We start from the raw sequence: 18,358 nt of genomic DNA, 5'->3' as shown, positions 1-18,358 counted from the left end.
TGTCAAACACAATGGTCACTCATGAGCATCTACTGTGTGCCCAGTGCTATAGGTACATTATTTCAGAGCATCACAACAACGTGCAGAGGAGGAACACAAGTGCACAAAGTGAAATTCAGAAAACAAGGGCCGGCCCGGTGGCGCACCAGAGAGTGCGCCACTTGGGAGCGCAGTGGCGCTCCTGCCGAGGGTTTGGATCCCATGTGGAGACCGGTTCCCGCTCACTGCCTGAGCGCAGTGCGGGCGAAACACCGAGGGTTGCGATCCCGTTACCGGTCAGTAAAAAAGACAAAAAGGAAAAAAAAAAATAGAAAGCAAAAACAAGTTTAAAGCAAACAGTAAGGAATACAGACTTTATAGGCAACGAACAGGTTGGCTCGAGAGGGAGTTGGTTTTCTATACATATTCATGCTATCTATGAATATTTAACTAAAGGGGTGTTTCCCAATTATGTAACTCTTAGCTTTGTGCTGCTCTGTTTCTTTTGGTGCCTGCACAGTAGTCGAATTCCAGCATGCACGCTGAGTATACTTAAAATATACTTGGTACTCTCTGGCGCCTTCAGTGGAGGGTCATTCAAGGTCAAACTTCTTTTTGTTGCTCGTGCTGGGGGCTGAAAATGATCAAGCTGGCCTGTGGTCTCAATCTCCCTGTGTTGTGCTGAAAATAGGTGCAACATGCAACAGTAACTCTCTTCCGGTTCAGGGCCCAGGGGAGGAGCCTGAGCTCTTGTGCAGTGGTTTGGGACTCAGGGGAGTGGCCTGAGACTCAGACTAGGAGAAACTGAGCACCTCCTATCTCAACAGCACCTGGTTTCTCCCATTAAGTGTGATGTTAGCTGTAGTTTTTTTTTGTAGATGTTGTTTACCAAGTTGAGGAAGTTCTCTCTATTCTTAGTTTGCTGAGTTTTTATCACAAAAGGGTGTTAAGTTTTGTCAAATGTTTTTTCTGCATCAATTGATGTGATCACGTGTTTTTTCTTCTTTAGCCTCTCAATGTGGTGGATTAAACTGATCATTTTTCAAATGTTGAACCAGCCTTGCATTCCTGGAATAAGTCCCACTTGGTTGTGGTATACAATTCTTTTTATGTTTTGTTAGATTCAATTTGCTAGTATTTTATTGAGGATTTTTGAGACTGTGTTCACAAGAGATAATGGTCTATAGTTTTCCTTTCTTGTAATGTATTTCTCTGGTTTAGGTATTAGGATAGTGCTGGCCTCATAGCATGAGTTATAAGATGTTCCCTGTGATTCTATTTTTGGGAAGAGACTGGTATCATTTTTTCTAAATGTTTGGTGGAATTTACCAGTGAAATCATCTAGGCCTAATGATTTTTATTTTTGGAAAGTTATTAACCATTAATCAATTTCTTTAATAGATATAGGGCTATTCAGTTTATCTATTTCTCCTGGGTGAATTTTGGTAGTTTGCATCTTTCAAGGAATTAATGTATTTCATCTAAATTATCAAATTTGTAGCCACAAAGCTTCTTTAATAGATATAGGGCTATTCAGTTTATCTATTTCTCCTGGGTGAATTTTGGTAGTTTACATCTTTCAAGGAATTAGTGTATTTCACCTAAATTATCAAATTTGTAGCCACAAAGTTGTTTGTAATATTCCTTTATTGTCCTTTAAATGTCCATAGAATTAGTAGTAATGGTTTCATTGATTTTCTCCATAGTTTTCCTGTTTTCAATTTCATTGATTTCTTCTCCAATTTATTTCTTTCCCTTTCTTTCCTTTCTTTCTTCCTCCCTTTCTCCCTCCCTCCCTCTCTCTCTTCCTTCCTTCCTTCCTTCTTTGGCATCTGGCTGGTACAGGGATCTAACCTTGGACCTTGATGTTATCAGCACTACACTCAAACCAACTGAGCTAAGCAGCCAACCCTCTAATTTTTATTATTTCTTTTATTCAGCTTGTTTTAGGCTTAAGTTGCTGTTCTTTTTTCTAGTTTCATTAGGTGAAAGTTTAGGTTATTGATTTTAGATCTTTCTTCTTTTCTAATCTATGTGTTTAATGCTATAAATCCCCTTCTAACCTCTGCTTTTGTTGCAGTCCACAAATTTTAAGTTGTAATTTCAATTGTTTCATTAAATAGTAATCATTTTATTAAACATCGAACATTTTTTCTTGATGCTTCTTTATTGACAAAGATGTTATTTAGAAGTGTATTGTTTAATTTCTAAATATCTGAGAAGTTGTCCAGCTATCTTTTTATTCCAAGTTTTTCCCTTTTTTTTTTTAAAGAGGAGCTCAATGATTTGGGGGTTGATTAGTACAATGCAGAGAACATAGAGGAAAAATACAAACCAGCACTTAACACCAATGCCAGTATTTATCTCACTAAGGTTATAACTAAGGATATTATTAATTTTTGTGTTATTTGCTTTTCTTTAGGACAGAAGTCAAAGCCATTCACTTGAACTTGAGTTATATACACAATACACACATAACCGTGTGCAAAGTGCTTTTCATAAGTAACATTACATACTTTTAAAATGATGGAAATGAATATCTGTGCTGATTGGTATTTTGACTTAATAGAACAAGAAGAGAACCCGCATTCAACTGGGGAGGGGTTATACTAATAATAAAGCTCTTGAAGTTCAAAATGTCTTCCTCTCCCTTTATATTTAGCACAGGCCACACAATGTCCTGAGAAGATTCATTATGAGAAAAATGTCAACCACAGTTTTAATAACTCACTTCAGAAGAAACTAATGAGAAAGCAAATTGGAAGGTAAGACTTCATCTTTGTTTTCATATAAGTGGTCTTAATTTTTCTTCTTATTGAAAAAGTTTAAATAAGTTTATCATAAATATATCTAAACCATTAATTTTCACAGATTTCAGATAAAGTTCAACACTTCGTTTATACAAAGTCTGTGAGAAGAAGTCAGTAGAGATCATCTAATCTTAAGTCATGACATCACCCATTCAAGTCCTTGGCACAATCCCTCCCCAGTAAGAGCACAGCATGCCTGGATATGCAACTGTGATATTTAGTAGATGTGAACTTGAAAAACTGGGAGATTTCTGCTACAGTCATGCATTCTTTAATATCTTGTTTGTTAGCAAAATTCTGCAATCAGCTTTCCTTAGGTCCTCATGTGCTAACATTTTATGGAGTTCTTCTCTAGTTACAGAAATCCTCTGCCTGTACTGTCCACAACAACTATTACAAACTTCGTGTTTGTATAGTAAATGTTCCAGGAAGAACGAAGAGGTTTTGGCCACCAGTATCCCACATCAGGAAACGTGTATTATTTATCACTGTCTCCTGTACATTACTTCCTATCGTAGGGGATGTAGGTACAACTTCATTCCTAGGAAATTGGTAAAGGACGGCCATTCCTGCATTGTCCAGCCCAACAATGATAACTTTGTGTTCTTGGTGATTGAACAGTCTCCATATCCTGATGAAGAGAGTTCCCATTCTCAGGCAGTGAACCCCGCTCCAACCTCCCATGCCCCCTGGCCTTGCCTGGCTCAGGCTGAGGGAGAGAGAGTCGTGCCACAGACTCTGCCTCTGCTGCTGCTGCTCCTGCGCTGGCCTCTCGCCTGCTTCCAGGGAACCAGAGGGAGGCTGAAACCCAGGCCGCCCTGACACAAGCGAGGCCCTGCCGCTGCCACCACGGCCCTCACCTCGCTTGTGGACATCACTGCCTGCATAGTCTGTGATGAGCCTTGTGGGCCACCATCTTCCCCCAGCTCCTCTTGGGCAGCTACAGTGGTGGCAACCAACTATGGTTTTGTTATTGTTTAGGAGTCTAATTGCACTGTGGTCTGAGAATGGCCCAGAGTGTGGTCTATCTTGATGAATGTTCCAAGTGAACTTAAGAAGAATGTGTACTCTGCTGTTGTTGGGTGGAATATTTTATACATGTATATTAGATCCAGTTTGATAGTGCTATCCAAGACATATGCATCCTTTCTGATTTTCTGTGGGTGACATCTATCAACTACTGCAAAAGGTGTTGAAGTCTCCAACTATAGTAGTAGACATGTCCATTTCTTCCTTCAATTCTATTAGTTTTTGCCACATGTATTTTGATGCTTGGTTGTTAGATGCATATATATTTAGGATTGTTATGCTGCTTTGGAGAATTGATCCTGTTATAACTGTGTAATGTCTCTCTTTATTCTTGATAATTCTGTCTGCTTTGTATGCAAATACAGCTACTCTAGCTTTCTTTTGATTAATGTTGGCATGGTATACTTTTCTCCCTCCTTTACTTTTAATCTGTCTTTATATTTAATCTGTGCCTTATAGACAACATAGAGTTTCCCTTTTTTACCCTCTCTGACAATTTCTGTCTTTTTATTGGTGTACTTAGTACATTCACATGTAAAATCATTATTAATTTTGTTGAATTAATATCCACCATGTTTGTCTTGTTTCTGTCGCATTTTTTCTTTGTTTTTCACTTCCCTCACCTGTTGTTTACTTCCCTTACCCGTTGTTTTTTTTTACTAGTAAGGGGATCGTCACCCTTGGCTTGGTGTCGTCCACACTGCACTCAGCCAGTGAGCGCACCGGCCATCCCATGTAGGATCCGAACCCGTGGCCTTGGCGCTCCCAGCGCTGCACTCAGCCGAGTGAGCCACGGGGTACTCTCTCTGGTTTTAATTCAACATTTTATATGTTTCCATTTTCTCTTCTCTCTTAGTATGCCATTTGTACCTCCTTAACTTTTTTTTTTTTTGGTGGTTGCTGTAGAGTTAACAATATATATGTTAAACCAATAAAAGACCACCTTTAAATAACACTTCAATACCACTTCTCGGGTGTTGCAGGTACATTACAAGAGAATGTTCCCAATTGTCTCCTCCCTTTTCTTGTGACACTGCTGTCACTCATCACACTTATCTGTATGCCACAACAAACCAATACATTGTTACTATTATTACTTTAAATAGTTACTTTTTAGATCAATTAGGAATAATAAATAAAAAAGATTTTATTTTACCTTCATTCCTTCCTTCTCTGAAGCAGTTTCATTCTTCATATAGAGCCAAGAGTCTAACCTATATAATTTCCTTCTGTCTGAAGAACTTCTAAACCTTTTTGCAGGGCCAATTTGCTAGGAATTAATTTTCTCAGTTTTTGTTTGTCATGGTAATTCTTTACTACCGTTTCAACTTTGAAGGATTCTTTCTTTCTGTCTTTCTTCTTGATGTTTATAAACACATTTTATTTACCTAGGATGGAAATAACTAAAAAAGATTTTCAGATTTCTAAAGACTTTTTAGATTTCTGAGTGAACATATTAAGTATTTTACTATGCAAATCCCAAGGTTTTCTTTATAGAATGTTCTTTCTTTACAACATTTTTTGCACTTCTTTTTAAATTTTTAAATGTATTTTTATTAGCATATTCATTGTTACAAATCATACTTATTCTCTATGTCCCTTATCCAACCCCCCTTCCTCCTTTATCTCTCCCTCCCCCTTCTCTCTCTCCCTCCCACCTCTAATAGCCATAGATGTTTTCCTCCTGATCTGATGGAGTCACTGTCCCTCTGTTGGTTTGTTGCTTAGATGATCTGTCCAGTACTGAGACAGGTGTGATCAGGTCCTTGCCTATTATTGTAAATCAAATGGTTCTTCTATTACTCTGGAGTGTGTTTGTGGAGAGAGAGGGCCTCTTTTTCTTTCTTTCTTTTTTTTTTTTTTTTTAGGTCTCCAGTGGTGTCTCTCCTGTGTCAATGCAGTTGACAGTCTGGCATGCCATCTGCAGTGGCTGTGACTGCTGCTATAGAGACTAGTCGCTTTTGTGGCAGCCATGGCAATTGCAGTGGCTATGGTGGGCTACCTGCATGGAAGTGGTGTTTTTGGTGTGCTCTTTACCTGGTTGTGGCTGGGTTCAGCTTCCCCCACCTCCATACTTCATTCTAAGATGTTATTGCAGAGAAGTTGTGGGAGATAGGAGGAGAAGGGGGAGGGAAGTAGGGTGGGCAGAGGAGGAAGGAGGGGGCATGATCGAGGCCCATGGCACCTCTCTCATTCTGGCAGGGGAGAATTCCAGTGGTGGCTTGGTTGTTGCTGGGCTGGATGCAGATATCAGGGGGGTGTGGCTGAAGCCCTTGGGCCCCCACCACCCTGGCTTGGGAGCCCAGGTCACTTCCTGTGGCAGCTCAGTAGTCATCGCAGGGCTGGTTGCAGATGTCGGCGGGGGGGTATGATTGAGGTCCTTGGGCCCCCATTGCTCTGGCTTGGGGGCTAAGGGCACTTCCCACCATGGCTCAGTGCTTGTCACTGGGCTGGATGCAGATGTTGCAGGGGTGTAGCTGAGGCCCCTGACCCCCCGTCTGCCTTGGGAGCCCAGGGGGCTTCTGGCCCTTCTAGGTTACATAGGTGTTCTTTGGTGAAGTGAGACCTTTACTAGCTAATATCAAACTTTGTCTGTGATCTATGGGTGTTTTGTTTCTTCTTTCAGTTCTGTGTTGGATTATTTGCTGTTCCCACCACTTAAACTCTGCACTGGAACTAATTTGTTGTCCTTTGCTTACTTCTGAAATGGGGGAACTTCTTGTGGGGACCAGCACTTGAGCTCTGTGGTTGAGCTAAATCACTGCTTTGCTGCTGATTCTCTGGGGAAGGCTTTTTGTGCAGCTCAGGTTTTTTTTATTTTCTTATTTTTTTTGTCCTTTTCGTGACTGGTAAGGGGATCACAACCCTCGGTGTGGTGTCACCCGCACCGCGCTCAGCCAGTGAGCGCACCGGCCATTCCTATATAGGATCCGAACCCGCGGTGGGAGCGCCACTGCACTCCTAGCACTGCACTCTCCCCAGTGCACCACGGGGCCGGCCCTGCAGCTCAGGTTTTAATTGTTGATCTTGTAAATGCTTTTGGGTCTTATGAGGTCTGGTACACCTGGGTTGTGTGGACACTCTGGTCTGGGCCTGAGTCTCTTCAGCACACTGCACCCCCTGCAGTTCTATATTCCTGACCAGACTCCACTGAGTGGTCCTGTGCTGATTGGAGGGCAGATCAGCTGTCCATGCTGTGCCCCAGTGTTTCCCCTGTGGCCTGTCTCCCCCACCCCTTGTACCCCAAACACTTCCCATGGGATCGGCCATGTGCTGCTTCCTTGTGTTGATTCATTGGCCTCTGAGTGGCTCCTTTTTTCAGTTGTTCTGGCTCCTTGTTCCTATGTGGGTCCATGGGAATGCCATTAGTGGTCACCAAGGCCCTCTCCTCCCCTGAAACCTCCAAGCAACTTCATATGAAGGGCACAGCAGTGGCTTTTGTCAGCTCTTGCTCTGTGTGCTCACCAGGGCCAGCCTTGAAGTGGCCAGGGCTCGAAATGGTGGGAATGGTCCCTTCTTTCTCTCTTCGTGGCTTCTCCTGCCTTTGTGAACTCGGTTGGTCTCTCCTCCTCTTCCCCTGAGCTCTAGTGGCCCCTGCTCGGCTGTTACTGCTTTTTAACAGTTGTAAATTGGTTGATTTGTGGGAGACAGTGATGCTGGGGACCGTCTATTCCTCTATCTTGACTGGAAGCTGTGAAGGATAATTTCACTGGATATAAAACCTTAGGTTGGTGAGTTTTTTCCTTTTGACACTTTGAATAACTCTCCACTCCAATTTTGGCTTGCCCGAATTCTAGTGAGAAAGCTCTTATCCTCCATGAAATAGTTTTTATCCTTGCTCCTCTCTAAGTAAGATATTTTTCTCTGGCTTTTTTCATGATTTTGTCTTTGCCTTTCTTTTTTTTTTTTTTTTTCTTTTTTTTTTTTTTTCGTGTCTGGCAACAGATCGCAACCCTCGGTGTCGCGCCCGCACCTCGCTCAGCCAGTGAGCGGCTGGTCTGTATGTGGGATCCGAACCCTTGGCGGGAGCGCCGCCACGCTCCCAAGCGGCGCACTGTAGCAGTGTGCCACCGGGCCGGCCCCTTGTCTTTGCCTTTCTAAGTTTCAGTAGGATATTTCTAGTTATGATTCTATTGGTGTTTATTCTGCTTGGTGTTCTGAGCTTTCAGCACCTGTAGTTTGATGTCTGTCATTAATTTTAGAAAGTTCTTCACAACTATTACTTCAGGCATTTTTTCTGCTCTGTGCTCTTTCTTTTCCCTCTTATGTTGTAAATACACATTCATTGCATGTTTTGATATTTTCCAGAAGTTCTTGGAGATTCTCTTCTTTTTTAAAAAATTCTTTCTTCGCTTGCATTTCAGTTTGTGAAGTTTTAATTGACCTATCTTCAATCTCAATGATTCTGTCCTTGCTATGCTGTCTACTGATGAACCCTTCGAGGACATTCTTTGTTTCTGCTGTAGTATTTTTTATTTTTAGCAATTTAGATTCTTCCTTACAGCTCCACCTCTCTGCTTGCATTATCCATCTGTCCTTGTGTGTTGTCTGCTTAGCCCTGAACATGTTAATCACAGTCTTTTAAATGCTCTGCCTAAAAATTTCAACACATGTCTTCTTTGCGTCTGGTTCTGATGCATATTTTGTCTCGTCATAGTGTATTTTTTTCTTTCCTTTTCCACATGCCTTTAATATTTTTGTTGAAAGCCTGACATGCTGTATTGGGTAATAGAAGCTGAGATAAACAGGCCCTTAGCATGAGAATTTATATGAGTCTGGCCGAGATTTGGGCTGTTTGTAATGTTTGCTGTGGTTGTAGGTGCCAGAGGCTTAAAATTCCTCTCCTCTTCACTTTGGTTTTTCTGAATACTCATCCTCAGAAACATTTTGTATCTTGCTGTTCTTTTAGCTGGAACCCACTGTTGTTAATCTGGAGCCTTGTTAGTGTGGTGGTCTGATTTGTGTGTTGTGTGTGTATGTGGTGTGACATGGTGTATGTGGTGTGTATGATGTGTGTGTTGTCATGTGGTGCAGTGTGTGTTATGTGTGGCATATACATGTATGAGTGTGTCTAGTGTGTGTGTGGGGGGATGCCATGTGGTGTGGTATGTGTGTGTGTGGTGTATGCGGTGTCCATGTGTGGTGTGGTGTGGTGTGTATGGTATGTGTGTGGGGTCATGTAGTATGTGTGGTGTGTGTGTGTGTGTGTGTGTGTGTGTGTGTGTGCGGTGCTTGTGTGATTCTGTCCTGGTCTTCTCGCAGACCTGTGTCTCTGTGCTGTGACCTGTACAGGTGGCTCTCCTGTAGCATAGCTTTTTTCTCTGCATGCCCCTCCTCTCCTCCCTGGCTGCCAAGCTCTTGGTCTATAACATTGACACTCTGATTCCTCTTGATTAGGGTTTCACCCTTAAGTAGACAGGAATGCTGGAGGGAGCTGCAGTGGGAGGGAGGGATGACCTTCCCTCAGTTGGCACAAGGCTCTGGCAAAGTCTTTTCCCCCCAGGAAAGGCTCTGAGTGAATTTTAAAGTTCCTTTCCCCTGCCCCAGTCATGAGGAGACCTTTCTCAGGTCTTCCCCTGAGAACCTGCTGGGGCTGCTGGTGGGAGCCCGTGAAGACGTGACTCCCCTCACACTGCAGCCCCCAAGCATTGCTCACTCGCACACTGGTCCACGCTCAGCCTCCAGCTATTTGCCAAAATTCCCACTAAAATCTTCCCACCAGGTATGGCTCCAGGGGCTCTTCTCCAGGTCAGCAGATCTCGGCTGTTACTCTCAGGATCTGCCTCTTCCCAGATTTTGGGGTGGTAACTTAATTCTAATTCTCTAATGGGCCCAAGAAAAGTCATTGATTTGCAGTCTGTCCAACTTTTTGTTATTGTTAGGAGGGGAGTGTTGACTTCCAAGCTCCTTCCGTGTTGGAGGTGAAACTGGAAGCCTCTCTGAGAAAATTTACATAAATCATCATGGAAATTTGAAAACAAAGAGTAGAGAATAAAAAAAAAAAGAAAGATGGAATAGTGTAATGATTTCTCTAGTTCTCCTCGTCCAAGTTTGTCCAGCTTCCTCTGACAGTCTCCTGAAGGCCTTCCAGCTGGGTCCACGCTCATCCCAAAGCCAATCCCATGAGTGCGTGTTTTAAGGTTTGTGCTGGCAGTACCTACATGCCAGCACCAACCTTAGATATCTACTGCTGAGAAACAAACCCACTTCAGCAATTGTCAAAAATACATGGCCCACCCAAGATTATCTTGAAGTAACGGTGGGCACATTTAAATTTTGTCTGTAAATATTTTGGTATGTATTTCTAGATGATATGACTCTTAAAAAAGGTAGCCATAATACCACTGTCACACCTAAAAATAATGTGCCCCTCTCATCTTAGAAATATTTTTTAACAGCTCATCTAAATTGGGATCCAAATAAGGCCATATAATGAGATTGGTTGATGTGTCTTCTTTTTTTTTTAATGAATCATAACTGATTATACATATTTTTGGGTTTCAACATTGATGTATGTTGATCAAATCAATATTATTAGCATATACATTATTACAAATAGCAATTATTCTTTATGCCCCTTGTCCAATCTCTCCCCATCCCTCTCTCCTTCCCTCCTCCCACCTCTGATAATCCTAGATTTCTTCTCTCCTTCTGAAAGAGGAATGGTTACTCTGTTGATTTGTTGCCTAGATGATCTGTCCAATGCTGAGAGGTGTGTTCAGGTCTCCCAATATTATCGTGGAGTAGATGCTTCTATCACTTTGGAATGGGCTTTGTGGAGAGAGGTATCCTTTTCTTTTCTTTGGCTCTGCTGGTGACTCTCCTTGTGTCAATGCACTTGAGTGGCTGGCAGGCCATCTGCTTGGTGGTTGTGGTGTCTAGCTGCTTTTGCGGCAGCTGTGGCTTTTGTGTTGGCTGTCGTGGGCCACCCACATGGAGGTGGTGTTTTTGGTGTGCTCTTTGCTTGGTTGCAGGAGGAAGGGTTTGTTCCTGGCTCCATGCCTTAGGACCCTGGGTGGCCCCGTGGCAGTGGTGGTTTGCCTGCTTGTGGGAGGAGGGGTTGGTCCCCAGCTCCATCTATTTTCACATTCTAAGTTGTTGTTGCAGGGCAGTTGGGTGGGAGAGGAAGAGGGGAAGGGGGAAGGAAATAGGGTGGGAAAAGGAGGAAGGGGAGCATGGCTGAGGCCCATGGCAGCCCCCTCATTCCTGTAGGGGAGACTAGGGGGCTTCCAGTGGTGGCTTGGTCATTGCTGGGCTGAATGAAGATGTTGGGTAAGTATGGCTGAAGCCTTCTGCCCCCTACCCTGCCCTGGCTTGGGAGACCAGGGGGTCTCCAGTGGTGGTTCAGTGGTTGTTGCTGGGCTGGCTGCAGATATGGGGTATGTGTGGCCAAAGCCCTCAGCCCCCCACTGCCCTGATTCAGGAGCCCAGAACACTTCCTGAGGTGGCTTGGTGGTTGTCGCTGGGCTGGTTGTAGGTGTCAGGGGGCATGGCTGAGGCCCCTGGCCCTACCCCCTCCCAGGCTTGGGGGCCCAGGGGGCTTCTGGCCCTTCTAGGTTTTATAGGTGTTCTTTGGTAAAGTGAGACCTTTGCCGGTTAATATCAAACTTTGTCTCCGATCTGTGGGTGTTTTGTTTTTCTTTCAGTTCTATGTTGGATTATTTGCTGTTCCCACCACTTAAACTCTGCACTGGAACTAATTTGTTGTCCTTTGCTTACTTCTAAAGTGGAGGAACTTCCTATGGGGACCAGCACTTGAGCCCTGTGGTTGAGCTAAATCGCTGCTTTGCTGCTGATTCCCTGGGGAAGGCTCTTTGTGCACCTCAGGGTTTAATTGTTGATCTTGTAAGTACTTTTGGATCTTGTGAGGTCTGGAACACCTGGGTTGTGTGGAAACTCTGGTCTGAGCCTGAGTCTTTCCACAAACTGCACCCCCTGCAGTTCTATGTTCCTGACCAGTCTCCACTGAGTGGGTCTGTGATGACTGGAGGTCAGATCAGCTGTCCATGCTGTGCCCAGTGTTCCCCCAGTGGCCTGTCTCCCCCACGACCCACATGCCAAACACTTCCCATGGGGCAGGCCATGCACCAGTCCCTTGCAATGATTCACTGACCTCTGGGTGGCTCCTTTTTTCAGTTGTTCTGGCTCCTTTCTCCTATGTGGGTCCACAAGAACCTTGTTAGTGGTCTTGGTGGCCTGGGAGCCACCAAGGCCCTCTTCTCCCCCCTGCTGCCTCCAAACAACTCCATCCGAAGGGCACAGCAGTGGCCTTTGTCAGCTCTTGCTCCATGTACTCAGCAGCTCCAGACTTGAAGCAGCCAGGATTCGAAATGGTCAAAGCAGTCCTTTCTCTCATGGTGGCTTCTCCTGCCTTCATGCGCTCCGTAGGTGTCTCCTCCTCTTCCCCTGAGCTCTAGTGGCCCCAGCTTGGCTGTTGTTGCTTTTTAACAGTTGTAAATTGGTTGATCTGTGGGAGAGGGTGATGCTGGGGACCGTTCATTCCACCATCTTCATGGAAGCCTTGGTTGAGGGGTATTCTGTGAGCCTGTAACTTTTCACCTTGCAGTCCTCCTTCATTTTTTTCCCTCATACTTTCTTTAGTCAAAAAAACCTGGGTTGTTTGTCCTATAGAGTCAAGATTTTACTGATTATTCCTCTGCCCCTTATATTTCTTACAAAGCGGTATTTGGATGATGATATTTGATCAGAACCTGATTCCATTTTTGCCCCTTCCTTGGCAGGATTACCTCATAGCTGCTGCTGTGAGCTGCCATTGGGGGCACAGGGTGTTGGTTGTCTCTCTTTTTATGAAGTTTGCAGACCTTGTGCTAGATACTTTGACCCATGACTGTATGAGAGACTGCAAAATGTACCTTCTCTTCTCACTTCTTCATTTGTCAGGTGGAATATTTCTATAGCGAGTAACTTCCCTCTGCAGCGATGGGGGGAGCCCCTGGCAGTGGGTGCGAGGCTGCCCTTCACCGCTGCCTGGAAGTCTGCAGTGTGGCTGGGTAGGACCGGCCAAGCCCACACGCTTGTTTGTTCTGGAACTTTTCATGGAGAAGGAGATTCAAAAACTGCTACTCCATTACGGTTCCCCAGAATTCCCAGGTCATGCTTTAATACTTTTTTAAAAGTCAGCAGAAAATGGCAAAATATGGAAGTGTATTAGAATTAGGTGGCAGATATGTGGGTATGTATTGTATTACTCCTTAGACTTTTCTGAATTTTTAAGTATTTTATAATGAAACTTTATTATCACAGCAAAAATGAGCAGTATGACAAAATACTAAAATTTGTTGTAATTGAGGGGTGACTATATTTGTTTTGTTATTCTCTAAACTTTTCTGAATTTTAAAGAGTTTTATGACAAACCTTAAAATTTTATTTTATTTTATTTTTTAATTTTAATTTATCAATGTACTATGTAGTCGGTTTTCATGTCCCTTTACCAGTTCCTTTTTCTCCCTCCTTCTCTCCCCTTCCCCATCAACATCATATCCATTTACTATGACAAAACTTTTAAAGTAAAAGGAAATACATGCATGACTTTGAAGTAGGGAAAATGATAAAAATATTTTCTACAATCCTATAATATAAACTGCCTAAATATAAATAGGTTAATGACATGGAAAGAAGAAAATGAAAGAGAAAAAGCAACAGTCAGCAAACGTGAATAGATTGTCAACCAATCCCAGTTGTACGAGGGCATTAAAAAAGTTGTTGTAAAAATAGAATTAAAAGATAGTACAAATCTTTCCATGAACTTTTATTTCTCATTAATGCATCGTGATCAGAAAATGTCACCTGNCCTTTTTCTCCCTCCTTCTCTCCCCTTCCCCATCAACATCATATCCATTTACTATGACAAAGCTTTTAAAGTAAAAGGAAATACATGCATGACTTTGAAGTAGGGAAAATGATAAAAATATTTTCTACAATCCTATAATATAAACTGCTTAAATATAAATAGGTTAATGACATGGAAAGAAGAAAATGAAAGAGAAAAAGCAACAGTCAGCAAACGTGAATAGATTGTCAACCAATCCCAGTTGTACGAGGGCATTAAAAAAGTTGTTGTAAAAATAGAATTAAAAGATAGTACAAATCTTTCCATGAACTTTTATTTCTCATTAATGCATCGTGATCAGAAAATGTCACCTGAACTATTCTACTTCATTAAAATTTTTAAAAAAATTGTGGGCCTTTGTATGTAATCAGTAAATATTTCATGAGCAATTCAAAATAAGCTGTGTGCTCTTTTTTCCAGGCAAAGTGTTCACTATAAATCTATTGGATTTACCTTATTCAGTGTGTCATTTAGTTCTTCTCTATCAATTTTATTTTAATGTGTTCTCTGTGTATTGGAATTACACTGGAACAGTTCAGATTCCTGAAAAAAACCAGATTCCTGAGGGCTGCTCCGTGCTTGTGGGGGTGGCATTTTCTGAGAAGTATCCCCGATGGTCCTGGTGCGCATTGCATTTGCAGACCACTTTCTATATCCTGACCCAGTTTTTCTCTCCTGGACCCGTCAGTAGCTGACGAGTGAGTTTACATGTCCTGCTGCCGTTGTATTTCCAAGTCTCCCTGTCTTGTCCTCACTTTTTGCTTTTGCTTTATGAATTTTGATAGGTTACTTGGAATGTGGAGGTGGATGAGGGCTCTCATGGGCTATTGTACCTTTAGTCATTTGAAAGTGACCTTGCTCATTTATTCTCTTTGCCTCAAATTAAATCTTCCCGATATTATTATTGCTACCCTGCTTTCTTCTGGTGGTGTTTGCCTAATCGTGTTTACCCATCTTCTGTAACCTCAAATGTTCCGTCCCATTTCGTCTTTGTCCTTTGTTTCCGTATGCAGCTTTTAGATGGGTTTTGGTTCAATCTGAAAATCACTTTTTCCTTTTAGTAAAGCAGTTTATCCCTTTGATATTACAGACATATTTGACTTTAACTCTTCACCTAAATTTTCTTTATGTTTTCTGTGCAGCTGCTTCTTTGTAAAAAAATATCTTGCTATATGGCTTCTTTTTTTTGAGTGTGTCTCTATGTTTTTTGATAATTTGTAAGATTTGTTGTCCATTTAATGTCTTCTAGGGTTATCCTTACAACTCGTAACAATTTTCTTAGACCTTTATATTTTTACTTATAAACTTTAGTATTATGTGTTGATTCTCTGCGGTGAAGCAAGCACTTACCCTACCTCATAAATTCTAATAATAAGAAGGAAAATATAAGTGGAAGTGGTTGCTTTTCTATCCTTTAATGTACCTCCTCCATTCAAACTCTCTTGCTGAGTTCTAGACCTGGCCGTCCAGTTGTCTGCTTAACACTGGCTGTCTGTACATATCCAACTGCATGTGTTAAAACCAAACTGCGATTCGTGCCTCCCAAGCTCCTTTTTACATTCTTCTGCACTTCAGTAAAGAGATCACTCTCTATCTTTGACCTCGCTAAAGCAAAAACAGCGGCTCATCCTGATTTCTCCTTTGTTCTTGTCCAGCAAACTTCAATCCAAGTCCTGTGACTGCTTCTCCAGAATTGACTTGACTCCATCCACTTCTCGCCCTCATCACGCTGGGACAGGAGGTGCTCAGTCCCCTGGGGTCAGTTTTAGGCCACTCCCCTGGGTCTCCAATCGCTCCCCTAGGACTCAAGCTCCTTCTTTGAGTCCTGACCTATGGTGGCCTGTGGCACCTATGTTCAGCACCAGCAGATGGAGATTGAGACCCCAGGGGGCAGATTTATGTCATCTCACTGGACAAGCATGCTCACTAAAGATGAGTTTATCCCTTGAGCGACTTTCCAGTTTAGGAGGCGCTAAAGAGCACCAAGTATTCTTGAATATTTTTGGTGCACGTGGTGGAATTTGACCAATATTTAAACATGCTCTAAAAGAGACCAACTGAGCATGTGCAAGGCTGGGTCACATAACTGGGAACCACCCCTCGGTTGAACGTTCATTGGATAACATGACTATGCATTAGTTATCCAAAGTATAAAACTTGAATCTGGGTAGAAGGCAGAGCTGGTGCTCATTCTCCCAGAGCCAGCCTGCATTTCACCTGAGGTGTGCATTTCTTACTTTTTGTATCAAACTTGCCTTTAGCAGGCTGTGCTCACTGTCAAGCCACCCAGACTTTGTCTGTGAAGTGTGTCTTTCTTACTTTTGTATCAGACTCGCTGTGGTGGCTGCTCAGTCTCTGCAGCCAGCCCGCACTTTCCCTGTGTTTCTCACCCTCCGTATTAAGCCTGTTCTCACTGTCTACTGTGGCTCTGCTCTTGAATTCTTTCCTAAGGCAGAGTCATGAACCTGGCTAGGGATGAGGTGGGTTGAGGCTGGCTTTCAGGGCCCCCAGACCCTCTCTCTGGTATCGACTCCCACTCCCGTACAGTTCAAGACACCGGCATCTCTGGCTGGAGAGGAGGAGCCTCCTAACAGGACTTGCTGCCCTACCTCCCCTGCACGCACGGACCCACCGCATGCATTCACTCTAAATCACCACCTGCTTTAAATCTTTCATTGAGTCCAGTGTTCTTAGAATCAAACACAAACTCTTCCTCACTGCCCACAAGTCAGGCTTCTGTGATGGGTGCCAGGTCCCCCTGGCAGCCCCTCTCCATTGGCATTGCCCCAGCACAGGCTGTCCTGTGAAACTTCCCAGCTCTCTCCCCTCAGGACCTTTACATCTGCCTGAATATTCTGTCCCAGGTCTGCATGACGCTGCCGCCGCATTTACTCCTTCAGGTCCAGCCCAAATATCACCTCCTCAGGGGGCCTGTATTAGTCCGTTTCTATTGCTTATAACAAAATACCTGGAACTGGGTAATTTATAAGAAAATGAAATTTATTGCTTACAGTTTCAGCAGCTGGGAAGCCCAAAGTCCGGGGAACACATCGGGTGAAGGTTTCCTATGGTGGTGGCTTTACAGCAGTGCACGGGTCTCATGTGGCAGAAATGACGGAGCAGAGAGAGCCTAACTTCCTCATTCATTTGCTTTTAAAGCCCTCAGAACCACGCCCCTGGACCACCATTTTTAATCCATTCACTACTGCAGGGTCCTACAATCTAATCACCTCTTCAAGGCTCCACCTTTCGATTATCATAAAAAGATTTCCTACCCTCTTAATACTGTCACAGTGGGGTCAAGTTTTGGGGGGACCCTCAATCCAAGGCAGGGCCTTTCTAGACCCCCCAAACCAAAGTAACCTCTCCTACCCGTTCTTCCCTATCACATTTCTTTACTTACTGTCTTTATAACAAGCTACACTCTCGCTTGTCTGTTTAACTTTATGTTGTCTTCCTCCCTCACCAGGATGCAAGCTGTGTGTGTGGGGACCTGTTCTCGATGGTCTGTCCGAGGCCAGAAGCTGTGGCTGTTGCAGAGCATGCACTTGAGAAACACTTCTTGAGTGAATGCAGGTACGTAAACGCCTTTTCTGTGTGTCACGTTTGGGCAGTCCGCAACATTCCCTAGAGTGGAAGTGGGAAGCTTGCTCGCTCTGCACCGTCTCCACCCTCCCCACATCATGATTTTCTCAGTTACGTTCCTGGCTGTGTTTCCTTGTTGATGATGACACTTAGGTTCCATGTGACTCACAATCCCCATGTCCTGTGCTCCTTCCTTCCTTCCTAAAATTGACAAGTAAAAGTTGTACATATTTATGGTGTACAAAATCATGTTTTGATGTATATATGAGGGTACTTCAAAAACTTTGTGGAAAAGAAGAATTAAAATATAATATGAATCTTTCCATGAACTTTTTGAAGTGCCCTAGTATATACATTGTGGAATGACTAAATCAAGTAATTAACATATGCATTACCTCACATACTTATCATTTTTGTGTGTGTGGTGAGAACACTTAGAATCTACTCTTTGCAATTATCAAATAAAAAATATATTGTTATTAACTAGAGCCACCATGTTGTGCAATGGATCTCTTAAATTTATTCCTCCTGTCTAACTAAAATTTTGTGTCTCTTGATTAACATCTCCCCAATTCCCTCACCTTCTAACCTCTGGTGACCACCATTGTACTCTGTTTCTATGTGTTCAACATTTTTTTACGCTCCACATATAAGTGAAATCACACTATATTTGTCTTTCTATGCCTGGCTTATTTCATTTAACATAATGTCCTCCAGGCTTACTGATGTTGTCACAAATGACAGGATTTCTTTCTTTTCTAAGGCTGAATAGTATTCCATTGTGTACATACACCACATTTTCTTTATTCATTTGTCTGTAGAAAGACACTTACATAGAATTCCTATCTTGGCTATTGTGAATAATGCTGCAATGAACATGGGAGTGCAGATACATCTTCAACTAAATCATATAGTAAACATATTTTCAATTTTTTGAGGAACCTCTATACTGTTTTCATTAATGGCTGAACTAATTTACATTTCCACCAACAGTATTCAAGGGTTTCCTTTTCTCCACATCCTTGCCAACACTTGTTCTTTTGTCTTTTTTGTTAATAGCTGTTCTAACTGGTATGAGGCGATATCTCATTATGGCTTTGGTTTG

The 18,358-nt window shown here is 42.8% G+C and overlaps 1 pseudogene; it reads right to left on the bottom strand.

The window, feature by feature from the left end:
- Positions 1-2,925: 2,925 nt before the first annotated feature.
- On the bottom strand, positions 2,926-3,440 carry LOC103585245 (annotated as a pseudogene).
- Positions 3,441-18,358: the final 14,918 nt, after the last annotated feature.

Source organism: Galeopterus variegatus, unplaced genomic scaffold, assembly GCF_000696425.1.
Source record: "Galeopterus variegatus unplaced genomic scaffold, G_variegatus-3.0.2 Scaffold225, whole genome shotgun sequence".
Taxonomy (NCBI): Eukaryota; Metazoa; Chordata; class Mammalia; order Dermoptera; family Cynocephalidae; genus Galeopterus; species Galeopterus variegatus.
This window is presented reverse-complemented; position numbering and strand designations above follow the sequence as displayed.